The following is a 16,735-nucleotide window of genomic DNA, read 5'->3' on the forward strand; positions in this document are numbered from 1 at the left end:
CCTATATGCACATGACCCGGAGGGTTTGCATGACCGCATACAATAATGCGCCACACGACCCTTTGTGTTTACAAGACAGCATACAATAATGCGCTATAGAACCCTAGGTCTTAACTTCGCAATCTTATGAGAAGTAGAATAAAGATAAGCTGCTTAATGGTTACAGATCGCCCATAGATGGCTCTCTGCTAACCCATTACTCAAAAATGGAGTGTAAAATCTGATATGGAGGGCACTTAGTTAGGGATATAGGCAACAAACTAGTGCAATTCCCAATTGGGAAACATTTTGCGCCATTATCTACCTAACATTAACAATATTTAATTCCTTATCTCTACTACACCAGTGTGTTGTTGAGTACTAGGAATAATCAATGTTCTAAGCATCCATCTCTCTTCACAGAGTTTTTCTGAAAAAATAACTCAAATAGATACTCGCCACCTTGGTCAAAACTAAAAGCACAAAAAAAACTCTTATCTAATTGATCTCGACCTCATATGTGCAATGTCAAAAATCATCTCAAAACTTTTGACTTATGGGAGATCAAATAGTCTTGACTCAGATGCGTATCGTAATCTATAAATGTGTCGAGATTGAGGCTTAGCTATTGTACCCTCACACATATCTAGTCACAAAATATCATAGTGGACTAAATGCGCCAAAACAAATGACCTTCTGCGGCTTTCCTACTTACTTGTGCGCACCCATTACGAACAAAGTTACACATTCACATGAGAGCAGGATGTCATAAGCGAGTGGGCCCGAGAAGGCCTACTCAAACCATCGTGTCATCATCTCATTAATGTGATTAAGTATAATAAGCCACTGGTTCATGACCAATGTCATAAACTAATTCCAATCATCTTAATGTGTGAGTTCTCGAAGACAAGTTTTAAAGGTTTAGGCCCAACTAGGTAATGACTCACGACTAAGTCATATTCACTAGATCATAAAAAGGATGTCATGGAGATATCAACTGCGCCTAAGTCGCAAATTTAACTAGTAAGTGCTAATCCCCTGCACCTTCAAGTCAATTTTATTCTCCATACACTTTAATACATCTAGTTGAAAGATGACGATACTCCTGTTGCCATCTCTATTTCTCGCTTCATAGTTACTTGCAATTAATTCTACTATCCACAAGAAGGAGAGAATAAGCTATCAACTATGATAGCTCCTGAAGTAACTTAAGCGCGAATTAGGCTAAATAGTCTAATTCAACACAATGCTCTTACAAGCGATGCGTTAAATTCTTAGAGTCATAACAACCTTGTCAGCCTTAACCTTTTCATTACTATGCTGCAACGTTTGCGCTTAGTGGTAAATGTTATTCAAAACGTTAGCCTAGTAAAGGAATCACACAAAGAAGCACCTCATCCATGTTTCACACTCAAGTGTGGAAACAGTAAGTGTCCACACTTAGACAAGTTGGCAATGCTAATAGATTTTGCAGCCACTAAGCGCTAATCTTTTCACTCAGTGTTAATAGATTTTGCAGCTTCTAAGCGCTAATCTTTTAACTTCACGTGATATTTCAACGCACACTATTATAGTGCATGAAATTTCGCTCAATCCACTCCCAATAATTGGATAGAGAGCAAAACACTGCTCGTACTGGCTACTCGTCTTACACTTAATGACTAATTTATTTAAGCTCGCATTTCTTGGATGACGTGACTCTTGAATGTTACTTCATCCAATGATGTAACATTATTTACAAGTCAAATTACAAAGTCAATCCGCGCAGCTCATTAGTCAAGATCATATACAGATCTATTGAGGGCTTACTAATTTCATAACTCCAAAACTCGCCAACCAAAACTATGTAGCGTGCCGCTAACTATAGCGCACACATTAGTTTTTATTGTGCCAAACAAGGCAACAAAAAACACGGCGACTTTGAGTCATGTTTCCTTACTTTGGCTCAATTAAGGTTTGACCTAAAGTCTCCAAGACTTTTGCTCATCTAAAGAATGGGATTAGTTTGTTCACATTTGAACATCTCTACTAAGTCTAGGTCAACCAAATTAACTTCCACAAGCTAAATCAATTTAGAGAGAAATTCGCATTGGGATTAATTTGATTAGCATAATATAATTTTGCCGCAAAAATCTAAATTAAATAGTGACAATATTACACAAGTCGCAAGATCGAAAATCCGCTATGCTCGTAATCATCTCTTGCGCCGCAAGTGACAATTATCCAAAATTTAATTTAATTTATGCGCAAAATATTGGTTTTCGGGAGTTAATCTACAAAGATTTCTCTCAACCGAATAACCTCCCACTGACTATGGCATATACAAAGCATGATTATTTATTTATTTATTTATTAGAATTCTATTATTAAATAAATATAGCATGAGTTATTTGTAGATTTACATTATACCAATGTTGAAGACCTTACTAGTTGTATGTGAAAAGAAGAGTACTGCTAAAAAAGCTGAATATCTTTGGGGTTCTTCGAGGGACCCCTTTCCTCCTACAATTTGTTGGTAAAAGAATATGCTCTTAAAAATGACATTAATGATCATAAAAATGAAATATTTTGGATCTCCACATCTTTTATAAATATACCCATGATAAAATAAAGCACGAAAATACCCATCAATGGCTCCTGACTTCTCCATCTAGCGAAACCACTTAAGGGCCTTTTTTTTCAAGTGAATAGATACAAGAGTTTTTGTGAAGTTGGGGTCTGCTGGTGCACAAAGAACTATTCTGCAGGGTACAACCATCTAGAGGGGTCAGCCCAATCAAGGTGGGGAAAATCTAGCCGTGCCATGCAAGTGTGGATTGTTTGATCCCCTTCTCCACTTGCAATGGCAATGCTACCATGTCCTGAGATTGGCATCGAAGTGGTCCCCTGTTAGGAGCGTTGGCTGGTAGTGAAACCCTCCACCTATAAGTTTAAGATAGTCATTTGCTTCATCATTTCCTGTATCAATCTGGCTTGTCCTTCTAGTTTGTTCATTACGTCATTAAGCTTTGCTCCACGAGTTGTGTCTGCCATGCCAAGATCGATGCTCTGATACCAATGTAAATCAAAACAAAAAACATGCAGCGGAATAAAGTGATCAGATCATACCTTCTTGATGATAGAACCTTCTTGGATAAATCACGTGCTTCCAGGAAACTTCTTGATGAACCAACCCAGCAGTGGAGTGATATCACAGATTGAATATCACCCACACTAACCACAGTGTCAAAGACTTGATCGTTGTGTTTTTGGGAGAGAGTCAGTGTATGGGTTGAAACAGACTCAACGTTGTTTTTCTCTTGGATTACCCATAACCATATAACAAATATTTAATATATTATAATATCTATCCATATCAGTTAAGATACAGATAATATCTAATATATATTATATCTATCTATATCAGTTCAAACTGATAACGTCTGTTTCAAGAGTGGTTATCCTAAATAGGTTTGATTTCAAAATCAAAACCTATTTGGATAAGGATTCAAAATCAAATTTAATGGTCATGCCACATGGGCGCCCATTACTAACACATATATTTTCATATCATTTGTATTAATTTTGATCTCTTAATCCTACTCAAAGAGAAGTTATTGTAATTTCGAAAAAAATTATGATAGTATACTTTTCTATCAACAGGCATCACTGTAATTTTACCCTTACTATTATTAATATTATTTTATTTATTTATTTATTATTAAGTTTTTTTAGTTAGCTCGGTCGTTGTGACAACCCTTACCTCGATTATTGCGATTAGCGTCGCGGCCTTGTTCTCTTTCACGGTTGTGCAGACTGTTTGCCTTTTGTCCGACCGAGTGAACCTTTTCGACCATCTTTTTGTCCACTGCTACCGGATTCACCTTCGCGGTAGCGGTGGTCTCATCATTCTCAAATCGAATGTGCTCGTTGATGCGTTGCATTAATAGCTCCATGGTTGTTGGTTGACTTATAGTGAACGAGTCTCGTAGTCTATGTCCGACTGGGAGACCGCACTTGTACTAGATGATTGCCTGGTTGGTCGGGCAATCAAGAATTTCATTAAATGTTTCCCAATGCCTAGCGTTGTATGCCTTGAGTGAGTCGCCCGATTCCATCTTAATGCCTAGAAGATGGTCGACTTCTTTGGGCGCTGTGGTATTGGTTTTGAAACAGGTCACGAATGCCTTAGCCAGTTGTTGCCATCGCTCGATACTTTCCTCCGGCAATCTCTTGAACCATTGCAAGCCCAACTCACCCAAACTCGAAGGGAAAATAAGGCACATCAATGCATCGTTGCGGCGGTGGCCAGCTATCACCTGCCAGAAATGGCTCACGTGCATGTACGGATTAGTTTTTCTGTCATAGTGTGTGAACTTGGGCTGGAAAAAGCCAGCGGGAAGCGGCGTGTTCTCTATCTTGAGGGAGAAAGGGATGGCACTCAACCTCGCCAAATCCCTATCTAACGGCACGTGTGTAACTTGTCTTGGTGGTGGCATGACTAGCTCTTCACTAGCGCAACCTCTGTGGGTCAGCCGTTGCAATGCTGGCACCCTTTACATCTCCCGCCCTCGCACTCGCTTCTCCAAGACATCTCTCATGTCCTCTAAACGGACGGAGTAAGAGTATCTCAACGTCATCGATGGACATGAGGAACGATAGCTACTGTTTCATGTGCATGGCCTCTCCGCCGACGAGTCAAAATCACCCACTCCGTAGCTTCTGGTAATGAAGAAGAAGGGCGTCCGTCGTTGGTTTTGGCTACCTGAATGACAGGGTTGGGTGAGCTCACTATGGTTTCCCACTCCAACAACACCCTTCCATTTGATCTGCAGCTTCAGCGCCTTTCTCTGAATAATGGCATCATGGTCTCTCAGCTTATGCTTCAGGCGTTGAATGTGTGAATCTCTTCGCCGTCGGTGCCCGTCGAGGCTCTATGACTGGTCAGTGCTCCTTGTGCATTTATCTCGGGCATCTCTGAAGAGCCCTCTAAAGGAAGTATCGAGGCTCGCCATGGTTAGAATGGTGGGAGGGCCGGCTCTTCTCCGGACGGACTCTGGAGTGATACCATCAACGACTGACAACGGGGGTTTCATCGTTGTGCGCCATAAAAAAGTGATCCGAAAAGCTTAGAAGACAAGGTTTTGTCTGTCAAAGTTTCCCACAAATGGAGCCAATTGTACAGGGAGCAAATATTCATCGTTTTCCGTACTCCTCGTGTCTAAGCTTCACTTCTTTTCGAATGACCTAAGAACACAAAGACGGTGGGCTACCCAACGGTGTGCAGCAGGAAAACCCCTCTGACGGTCAAGTTAGCACAGTTAGAGAGAGAGAAAGAGAGAGATAGAGAAGTAAAGAGAGGAGACAAAGGGGTAGGTAGCTCTAATAAGCCGAAGTTCCAGACCTATGCATAAAAAGCATAACACTGTTTATATAGTTTCTACGCACTCCTCTCTGTCCATCCTCCTTCTAACGCGTGGATATGTTTTCCACTTACCTTCTTCCACGTGTAAGCATAAATACCGCCAAACACTAAATGGAGAAACCGCGTAACGGTATTGACGCGTATGGACGACGAAATCTCCTTCTGCAATCCAAACACGCTACGTAGCACACCTTACCGAACTGTGCCAAGCACGGCTCCACAGTTTTCCCTCAGGGTTGTGCTATATGCCTGGTCCCTTCGGACTAACCTGCGCGCGAGCTCAACCGAGGTCTACAGCCCGCAACGAGCTCTTGCTCAGTCAAACCTGGTCTTCTGACGACAAATTCCGTCAAACTTAGCGAAATGCACATCCCAGTCCGAAGCGTATCCAACGTTTGGCCGCGCCAAGCCTCTAGTCGAGTGTGCAGCCTTGTTTTGCCCGAGTTAAGACCTCGATCGAAGCCCAAACTAGCTCGGCCCATGTCTGGTTAGAAATCTCCCTCTCAATAATTAATTATAAATTCTTAATTATTAATTTTAATTTTTAAATTTTTATTCTAATTTTAATTTAATTATATTTTATATCACAATTAATCCAAAATTTTTAACTATTTATGGTAATTACAAACTTTTTATACTAATTTTAATTTAATTATATTTTAGATCACAATTAATTATAAATTCTTAATTATTTATTATAATTTCTAACGTGTTAATTTAATTGCATTTTATATCAATTCTTAATTATTGTCTATTTTATATTTTATTTAATTATATTTTCAATCAATTGTTAATTATATTTTATTTTATTTTATTTTATTTTATTTTAACATATTAATCTAATTTTAGATTTGAAGAAAATGGGGATAAAATTGTCATTTTTATTCACTAATTTCATTATATTTTTTCGAATATAAAACCCATTCTACAAAATGGTGTGTGTAATACACTTTTCGTTAGTTTAGATGGAAAAACTAACGGTAGCACTTTAGTCCAAAATCACATAGGGAATTTCTAATTATATTTGAACGATAGAGAGGTAAAAAGAGCTCCAACCCCAAACTACAAGGTGGTAAAATGAATTTAACCCTAGTTAAAATTTACCTTCCTTATATTTGAGATAAAGTTTTTAAATATTTCAATTTAATTTTTTTATATTTGGGGTCAAATTGATTTTTTAGGGATACTTTAGGAGGTAAAATGAAATTTTAAATGAAACTTGGTATCACATCAACAAATTCTATCTGATTTTAAACAACAATTGAGGGTGGGGAAAAATTGATCAAAAATTAAAGAGAAAATTAGTCTAAGGTCCGTCACCCATTTTTAATAATGGAAGAGATCTATAATATTATTTTATGATGTCTAAGATCCCTCAACCCCCGACACCTATATATCACAGAGAAATTTGATCCCCTCAAATTATCTCTCTCTCTCTCTCTCTCTCTCTCTCTAATATATGTTGAAAACATCAAGAGCTACTGGAGGAAAATGAGCTACCAACTACTCGACGAACGATCTCATAGCAAAAAGGGTATGAATAACAAAAGGCTTGGCAACAAAACTTGTCTGGCTTGGAAGATTAGCCGAAAAGTCCCAAAACTCTGATTGAAGATTGTTTCGGTGATAAAGCTTCTGGCGAAGTTTCATGACGCTTATCTCTATATGATAATTTGTTTTGTTGGGGATCATTACACATCCCCAAACGCAAACAAAAGCGCTCTCTCTCTCTCTCTCACACACACACACACACACACACACATACACACACACACACACACACAAAACTCATACACATAGCAACATCTATATATATAGTATGAAGTTAAACTGTTTGACAAAATGCTTCTTAGAACTCCAAAACACATAGTTGTGAGATTTGATTTGACAAAACTCTTCTTAAAACTGTAAAAGATATAGCTGTGACCTTTGAAGCTAACCTGTTTGACAAAGTGCTTCTTAGAAAAACAATCACAATTTTCTCTGGTTTGTTCAAAACACGAAGAAAATTGTGATTGTTTTTGGTTTCTAAGTAGCCCAATTTTCTCTAATTTGTTCAAAACACAAATAAAATTATGATTTTTTTTTTTGGGTTTCTAAGTAGCCCAATTTTCTTTGGTTTGTTAAAAACACAGAGAAAATTGTGTTTTTTTTATTTTATTTCTTAGTAGTCCAATTTTCTCTAGTTTGTTCAAAACACAAAGAAAATTGTGATTGTTTTTGGTTTCTCTAAAGCCCGATTTTCTCTAGTTTGTTCAAAACACAGAGAAAATTTCTCTGATTTAGAGAGAATTTTCCTGGCAAGTCTAGAGAAAACTAGAGAAATTTGTGCAAACCAAAGAAATTTGTAGACAATTTCTCTAGATCCAGATGGAAATTCTTTGGATTAAAATTTCTCTGGATCAATGTGTGAAGGACTTTAGGCATTATGAAAATATTAAGTGTCTTTTATGCTATAAAATCTTAATATCAGGGACCGTAAAAAATATCCCCAAAATTAAATAATTTAAGTATAAAATTAATATAATTTAAAAAATATGCTAAATTAATTTTTGAATAATAATTTGAAGAGAAAAAGGAAATTTCATACATAATGATATAATTTGGATTTGGAAAACGTTGCGTAGCTCCTACGATTATTCAGGCTAGTCAAAAGGAAGTTTTCACCCTCTTACGCGAAGTCTCTTTTTGAATGGAGTTTTCAAAAATTAATTCCAACCTCATATTTTAAAACACTTTTCATAACATGTTTGGCGGAGCTCCTCTTAGTCAGTTTTTGAATTTTTGAGTCTACCTGATCATCTCCTTGGACATCTGGCCGGTTGACCGGAACATTGCTCTTTTTTTTTTTTTTTTTTTTTTTTTTTTTTTTGTAACGCCCTCAAAATAATATATAAATCAACCATTCATAAGAATTATAGACATAATAGAAATGATATATTTTCATTCATCAAAGTTATTATTACAAAAGATATCACATGCATTACACTTTCATAAATGTTCATTTTGAAACTATAGCATGTAACTCCAATTTAGAACAACAAAATAATGCCCTAAGGGCTTACATCTTTCCAAGTTATCACTTGGTTACAACAAAAGAGAGTCAGAAGCTCTTTACAATTAAAACCCTCGGCTTGAAAAAAAACATATAAACACAAAATGAAATCACAACAGTTGAGTCTTTAGCCCCTAAGCCTCCCAATCTATGTCCTTGGAGGTGGCATGTCACATGTACATGAAAATGGTTTCCCAAGTTGGGTGAGCCAAAGCTTAGTAGAGATATGCTAAACTATATATGAGAATTAACTAAAATATAAGCATCAGATAAATGTGCAACATTCTTAACGAACACATATTCTTTTCAAGGTCATTCAATATAGATAACCACCATCTCAATTCATTTCCATTCTACCATTTCGGGTAAATTGATTAACCAACCAATATGAGACTACATCTCAATGGTTTACACTTCAATACCTTCATCACATCCAACACTTTTATTTCTTGTCATTTTACGGAACCACGTCTGAGGGAACCGGCACCCATAAATATAAAAGATTTCGGGACTTTCACCCTGGACACTCCGGCCAACTTAATTATCAATGGAGTCCATCCCCTATCTCCTCCAAAACAATGGAGTACATCTCCTATCTCCTCTCAAACCATGATACATATACAATGTAATTTAAACACTTTGTCATATATAATGACTAATCAAAACACATATTCAATGGTTTAATCAGACTGTCATATTCAATGACATAATTCAATTGATTAGTTTTAATCATCTTAATTCTCATGCACTCTTTACAACAATCATAGCTATCCTCCACCGATAGCCCAAAACAGATATATCTCAATAGAGAAATAAATCTATCAACAGATAAATTATCAACTTTTCATAGGTGTGTGATTTACTAAACCAAACTACACCATTCGATCACATATTCCCCCAATTTCATAATTCCCAAACCAATTCCATTATTTACACAAATAGTTGATTCAACCTAACTTAGGGCAATTTTTCCCTATTCCAAAACATCAACCCATAGGCCTAAATCTCACTATTTCAACAATAAAGAACCTCATACACAAACGCCCAAGGTTATTTTGCAAATCAACATGAAAACCCCTCTTTCAAATATTCAAACCAAAACCCTAACTTCACCCAAACTTTCCAATTCCACCATTTATGCAAAAATGACAAATATCTAGGTTAAAACCCATATTGAAGAGTTGAACATCCCTACCTCAAATGTAGAGCTCAGAGAGGAAGAAGGAGAAACTTGAAGATGCCCAAAACTCCAACTTTTTCGGATCAAAAGGAAGCCCACGCAAAACTCCAACGTTTTCACAAAGAGAGTAGGGTAGAGAGACCCAAGATCATGTAGTATTTGTAGAAAGAGAGTGTATTTTAGAGAGAAAGACAGCCGGATTATGGTTTTTAGGGAAAAATAAGATCAAAAGTGGTGTAAAATATTTTTGCTACAAACTGATATACGCAGTCCTCGCTCGAGCGAAAGAGTCGTCGCTCGAGCGACCAGACACAACAGAGACCTCGCTCGAGCGCAAGAAGCGTCGCTCAAGCGTAGAATGCAAAGCTTCAGGTCTGCCACCAACGCGAATGCATGCTCGAGCGCAAGAAGTCTCGCTCGAGCGAAGAAACAATTCCTCAAGCCTCGCTCGCTCAAGCGAAGAACTTACACCTTTCCAGAAAAGCTGCATCTGGGAAAAAACCTGAAGGCCCTCAATTCTCGCTTAAGCGCAAGAAACCTCGCTCGAGCGAAGAGGCAAATTACACAAAGCTCGCTCAAGTGCAAGAAGCTTCGCTCGAGCGAAGAAGCAAAAATCTAGGCAATAACCATTTGTACCAATAGACAATCACCCTGTTCCAAACTCAACCAACAAGTCTCAAAACTCAAATTCAAAGAATTAAAGGAAGGAAACAAGACATAGACAACAACATACAATCATGGAACCCGAGTCCAGAACACAATAAAGGTCGAGATAAAACCGAGATCGCTATATTTTTTTTTTGATTTTTTTTAAACGTAGAAATTATTTTTTTAGACCAAAATAACAAATTATTTGGACATTTATTTAAAATTAACAAACAAAATTTTAAACAAAAATTAATTTGTCATAGTAATTTTTAAAAAATAAAAAAAAATTTAAACAAAACAATTAAAAAAAATTTACAACCAAATATATAATCAAAAGTAATTTTAAAGCACTAGCTGAATATTTTTTTTAACAAATAATATATATTTTTTAATATTTTAAATAAAAAATATTTTCAAATTTTTTTAAATAAAAAATTATTTTTTTGATTTAAATTTTAAAAAGAATTTGGTTATGTGTTTTGAATAGAATTTTCAATAGAGTTTGAGTTGTGTGTTTAGTTATGAGTTATAAGTTTTTGAATTAAGTTTAAAAAACTCTTTTCAAAACTCATAACCAAACAACTTTTCACAAACTCAATACTTGATTCAAAATTCAATTCAAAACTTTTTTAAAACTCATAGCCAAACAAATTTTCTTTTTTCAAATTATAATTTCAAAGCTCACAAACTCAAAATACAACTCAACACTCAAATCATAATTCTAAAATCAAACCAAATGCTACCAAAATGTATCTCTCCAATTGGAGAAGTTATTGGTTGGTCGGGAACAATATCACGTGATACTTCATATGCATTATGATTAATGAATAGAATATATTTCATAATTTTATATTAAATGATTGAAAAATATGAAACGATATAAAAATTTGTGATTGACTTAAAACATGACTACGTAATACCCCAGAACCAATGAATAATTTTTCCTCCTATTGAGGCTAGGAAGTCTCCTTTCAATTTTTTGCTTGGTTCCATTTTTTCAAAAACACTTTTTAAAAAATTCTACTTTCTTGTTTTCCGTTTTTTTTTGTTTTTACTGAATTTTTTTAATATTTTAAACAAATATTTTTTTTAGACATACCTAACATAAATATACCTAAAAATTAAAAAAATTGTGAAAAAAACCTTTTAAAAATTCACTATATACCAAAAAAAAAGAAGAAGAGAATTCAGTACATTTTTTATATTTTTATGTATTTATTAATTTTTTAAAATATTTTTTCACAAAATTTTACTTTTTAGATACATCTAAGTAAGGTACATCTAAAAAAATAATAAAAAAAGTTTAAAATTTTAAAAATATTCATTAAAAAAAAAAAAAAAACAAAAACAAAAAAAATCAAACCAAACATACTGATTATATCTCAGCGAAAAACTGAGAAAGATGGATGACATTGATTGTTCGAAATACACACCTCTTTGAAAAGATGTACCATATATACTTAATTATATATTTTTTTTAGTTATTTTTAATTATAATATTTTTTTTAATTATGATTCATAAATTTTTTAATTATACCTTATATTATATTTAGTTATGATATTTTTTTGTAATTATAACTCAAAAAATTTAAAATCATATCAATTTATTTTTTAATTATAAAATATATATAAAACACACCTTTAGAAGAGAATGCACCATATTGTTTCCCTAGGTTTAGAAACTTTAGTATGAGGCTTTGTTGGATAATGTCCCTAAGATCTTTCTATAAAAAAAAACGAAAAAGGTCTATTTGCTAAACCCTTTAATATATAGTTTTTTAAAAAAGAAAATTATTTTCAATCACTTTAAAGACCGAAATATGGCTGATCTCAATTTATTTCATTTTTTCCCAAGTCATATAGTCACAGTGGGTTTTACACTCGTACTATAAAATAATTTTATTTTATTTTAAGTCATATAGTCACAGTGTTAGGTTGTTTGGAAGGTGTAGTCACATTTTTTTTTTAGTGTCTTTTTTTTTTTAATTATGTTAAAATTTAAAAAATTTCAGCCCGTCTTGTGTAGATAAATTTAAAAAAAATTGAAATATTCAAAAAAAAAAAAATTTAAAAACCAAAAAAGTCCACTATTTTTAACTTATTTTATTTTATTTTTTTGGATTTTCTTTAGAATTTGCTTTTTTTTTTTGTTCGTCTCATTGAGTAGAATTTAGAATTCTAAAATCTATTCAATTTTTTTTTTTTTTAAAAAGACTTACAAAAATAAGCCAACAATGAAATCATAAAAAATAAATAATAAATAAATAAATAAAAATCAAATCTCAAACACCAATTACGAATGTGAACCCATGTACTTTTTTAATCGACAAAAAAAAGACTTTATTAATGGAATAAACAAGTAGAAAGTACAAAGAAAATTTCACCAATAAAGAAAATGAGAGTACAAAAGTATCACAATGAGCTAAATTATGCCAACGGGGTTGACACCAAAAAACTCATTCTATCATTTGCTAGCACTTCTAAAGTTAGTGAGAAACCAACGAGAAAACAGACCAACCAACACAACAACAATAGCACAAAACCAGCATCTAAGAATCTAGCCATTTAGCCACCCAACACAGACATTCAGCCATTCATCTTGGACATACCAACCCACATAATATCCCAACTCAGCCAATCCACCAACCTACAAACTCCCCAAAAACAGCAACCAGAGCATAGCAAACCAGCACCAGAGACCATCACAGCAGACAGCTCCACACTAGCTCAGCCACCATTGCTAAGGCAAAAGAAGACCTGGACTAAAGTATGCTGCACAAAATCAGTGGTTGATATCATAACTCCAGCAATAAATGAATCCAACTTGAGACTAAGGCCAAGCTTGTCACAGTAGCAGAGCTTAGCAGACCAACTACTCGACATAAATGAATCCCACGTACTTGGACAATTCAACTTACTTATTCAAAGAAAAATCAACTACTCCAATACTAATTACAAGTACGAACTGACGTACTTGACCCAAACTTTCTAAGATTTTAAGGTCATAATGAATTTAATTTTAAATGAATGTGAGAATTCAAAATACAAGGGCATATGTGAGAAAGTCTGGCGATACGTGAAGTGAATGGAATTTTCAACTGGATTTCTGAGGTTGTGAAAAGTATCAAAATTAGATATCGTTAAATAATAAAATAAATAGATTTTTTGAAAAAATAAATAATATTAATTAAAAGTTGTTTTATCTTAAGACATATATCATAATTTATATGTCATAATAGATTTGGGTTTAACTCGTTTAAATTTATAATTTTAACAAGGAATTGAAGTTACATTATTGAAATTACGACAAATTAAAAATTGATATATAAATTGTGATAAAATTATAAAACTTAAATTGTAAGTTTCAATATTTTTATTTTTATTTTTATAATTTACATACAAAAATCTAACTATTTATATTATTTCATATAAACATATTTTATTAATTTTTTTTCACATCCTGTGCATAGCACAAGTTTTCGCTAGTATATATTAATTCGAATGGATCATTTTATAAAACTCACTAAAATATCATCCATACAAAAAATAAGATGGCTTAAAAATCGGTAACTATATCATCAGATTACATTTGTCATCAAAAGAAAGAAATAATAATAATAATAATAATAATAATAATAATAATTTGACAAGCCCTATAGGATGTTTAAAAAAATAACTAATATTCAATCATTTTTTTTTGACATAGATATTTTACTAAATAAATTTTATAAAATTAATGATTCAAATCAACAAAATGACACCATAACAAAAACACATTTTAGTGACACCATACTAGTGACATGTTCTTAAAAAAGTCACAAAAAGAATATTTGGTGACATTTTTTAGAAAAATGTCATAGAGCCACAAACATACAAGGCACTAGTGGCATTTCAATTAAAAAAAAGTGTCCCTTCATGTGGGGGCCGAATAATAGAAAGATCAGATGGTGTGTATCTTTGGAAGACTGATATTAATCGGTTATATCCTACGAGAGCGGGGAGCCAAATAGAATATATGGGCCGAATAAAGTATAAGTACTTAGGGCCGAATAAAGGAAAGGACAATGATTAGAAAGTAGGCCTTGGCCCCGATGATCAAGAAGAACATGTATAAATACAGGAACGGTTATAGAAAGGTATGTAAGAATCACTTCACAAAACTGGTAAATAGGCTATCCTGAGCGTCTGAACTAACTTGTCCGTCGGAGTGCTAATTCCGGCACCTCCAACCGGAGTGTTTATTTCTTTTCAGGTGACTAGTTGAGGATCACTAGCGTCTTCCAAGATCCGAAGAGTATTTCCAAACCACTATCCCTACAATTGGCGCCGTCTGTGGGAATACTCTAATACATCCATGGCAGGCGTGACTGAAGATCCTCCGGTAGCCATTGACAAGACTACACAGGGAGATGACCTCACTCTAGCAAATATGCTCGGAAAAGAAACCATCGCTGCAAGACGCGCCTTGAACTTCGACTCACCAACGACCTCAGCGCAAGAGACAATTCAAGCGATCATCAAACAAGCAAAGCAGAATGAACAAAGGCTAGAGAACATGATCGTTGAAAACGAACGTCTTCGTCAAGATTTGGCCCTCGAAGTCGCAAAATCGAGAGAAGCCATGCGCCAAGATCCCGAACGACCTCCGAGGGCCGGTAGACAACGACCTCGAGCCCGACCAAAGGATACCGATAGCGACTCTAACTCATTAACCACGGAGCTCAACAAGAAGGGACGATCCGAAACTTTCAGCTCCTCCAAAAAGAGTCCGCATACAAGGAACAAGCGTAGGAGGAGCAGTTCAAACGAAGAGGACTAGCACGATCCTTTTGTCCGACGGATCGCAAGGGTGACCCTGCCTAAGAAGTTCAAAGCTCCGTCATTCACTCTTTATGATAGAAAATCAGGCCCCACTGATCATATCCGTCACTACAAGCAAGCCATGACATTGCATGCAGACAACGAAGCCCTCATGTGTCGAATATTCCCTAGCAGCCTGGGGCCATTAGCTGTCAGGTGGTATTACAAGTTGGAGCCGGCCTCGATCAAAAGCTTCCATCAATTACAGAAATCCTTCAGGGCCAGGTTCATTACCAACGAGGTGCAGCCGAAATAGGCCGACTCTCTCTGGGCTATGCAGATTCAGTCAGGAGAAACGCTCAGAGCGTATTCAGCGCTATTGGGAGTGCTTCAACCTCGTCGACGACGCTTGCAACGACTCCATGGCCATCACCGCCTTCAAAATGGGACTACATCCTGACAGTCCCCTTCGCAGTTCCCTAACCAAAAGACCCCCCAAAATAGTCTGGGCATTGATGAAGAAAGTTGAAGAGTATTGCAAGGTGGAAGACGATGCCTTGAGAATAAAAGCCGGCAAAATGTCCAACAAAATGGCCCCCCTTGAAATTGCTCAACCAATAAGTTCTGCGCCACCTCCTAACCCAGAGCCTCGGCAACGCGCTAAACGAGACAAAATGAGAGATACTCATCGATCAAGCGATCAATGCTCTTACCGGACGAATGAACAACTGCAAGTCGACAGCAGGCGTTCAAGACGTGCCGACAAGAAGTACACAGAGTTGTCAGAACCGATCGCTGCAATAATGACCAAAGTTCAACACCTTCCATTTTTCAAATGGCCGTCAAAGATGGTAGGGCCGCCCAACATGCGAAGAAGGGATAGGCGGTGCGAATATCACAAAGATCACTACCACGAAACGGAGAGTTGTTACGCATTAAAAGATCACCTGGAAGAACTGGTGCAAGACGGCCGACTGCAACAGTACGTGAGAAAGGGAAAGCCAACCACGGCACTGGCCTTGAGGTAGGACTCACCTTCACTTGGCGTGATCCATATGATCTACAGCCTGCCTGAACCCCCAGCCGTGCACACAATTCAATCGCACCCAATCCCCTAAAAGTAACGTATTCCGACTGAATGGCCCAAAGAAGCTCCGACAATTACTTACAATGACTCCGATCTTAGCGGCACAACAGCATCCCACATCGATCCGTTGGTCATTAAATTACGCATAAATCGGTTCACCATCGAATGCAATCTCATAGACCCGGGGAGTGCTTCAGAGGTTATGTACTACCAAACTTTCATTAAACTCGGCCTCAACAAGTCAGGTCTGTCTCCGTCGCCTTACCCATTGTTCGACTTTAATATGAATCCCGAATATCTGTTAGGGAAGATCATACTACCTGTTCGAGCGGGTTCCAGAATGGTCAAAGTAGAATTCCTAGTCGTAAAGCTCCTTTCGCCGTATAATGTCATCATAGGACAAACCTGGATACATATGATGAAAGCTGTTCCAAGCACTTATCATCAGCTTGTGCGCTTCCTGACAGCCCATGGCATTGAAAAAATCCGTGGGTCGCCCCAATCGGCACAAGCAGAGGCTTAATGAAAACCCTATCACTGACCCGATCTGTGGGCTTTGGTACTTGTATATGTATTACTTCT

The sequence above is a fragment of the Camellia sinensis genome, chromosome 9 (genome assembly GCF_055761805.1).
Source record: "Camellia sinensis isolate YWXY chromosome 9, ASM5576180v1, whole genome shotgun sequence".
Lineage (NCBI taxonomy): Eukaryota > Viridiplantae > Streptophyta > Magnoliopsida > Ericales > Theaceae > Camellia > Camellia sinensis.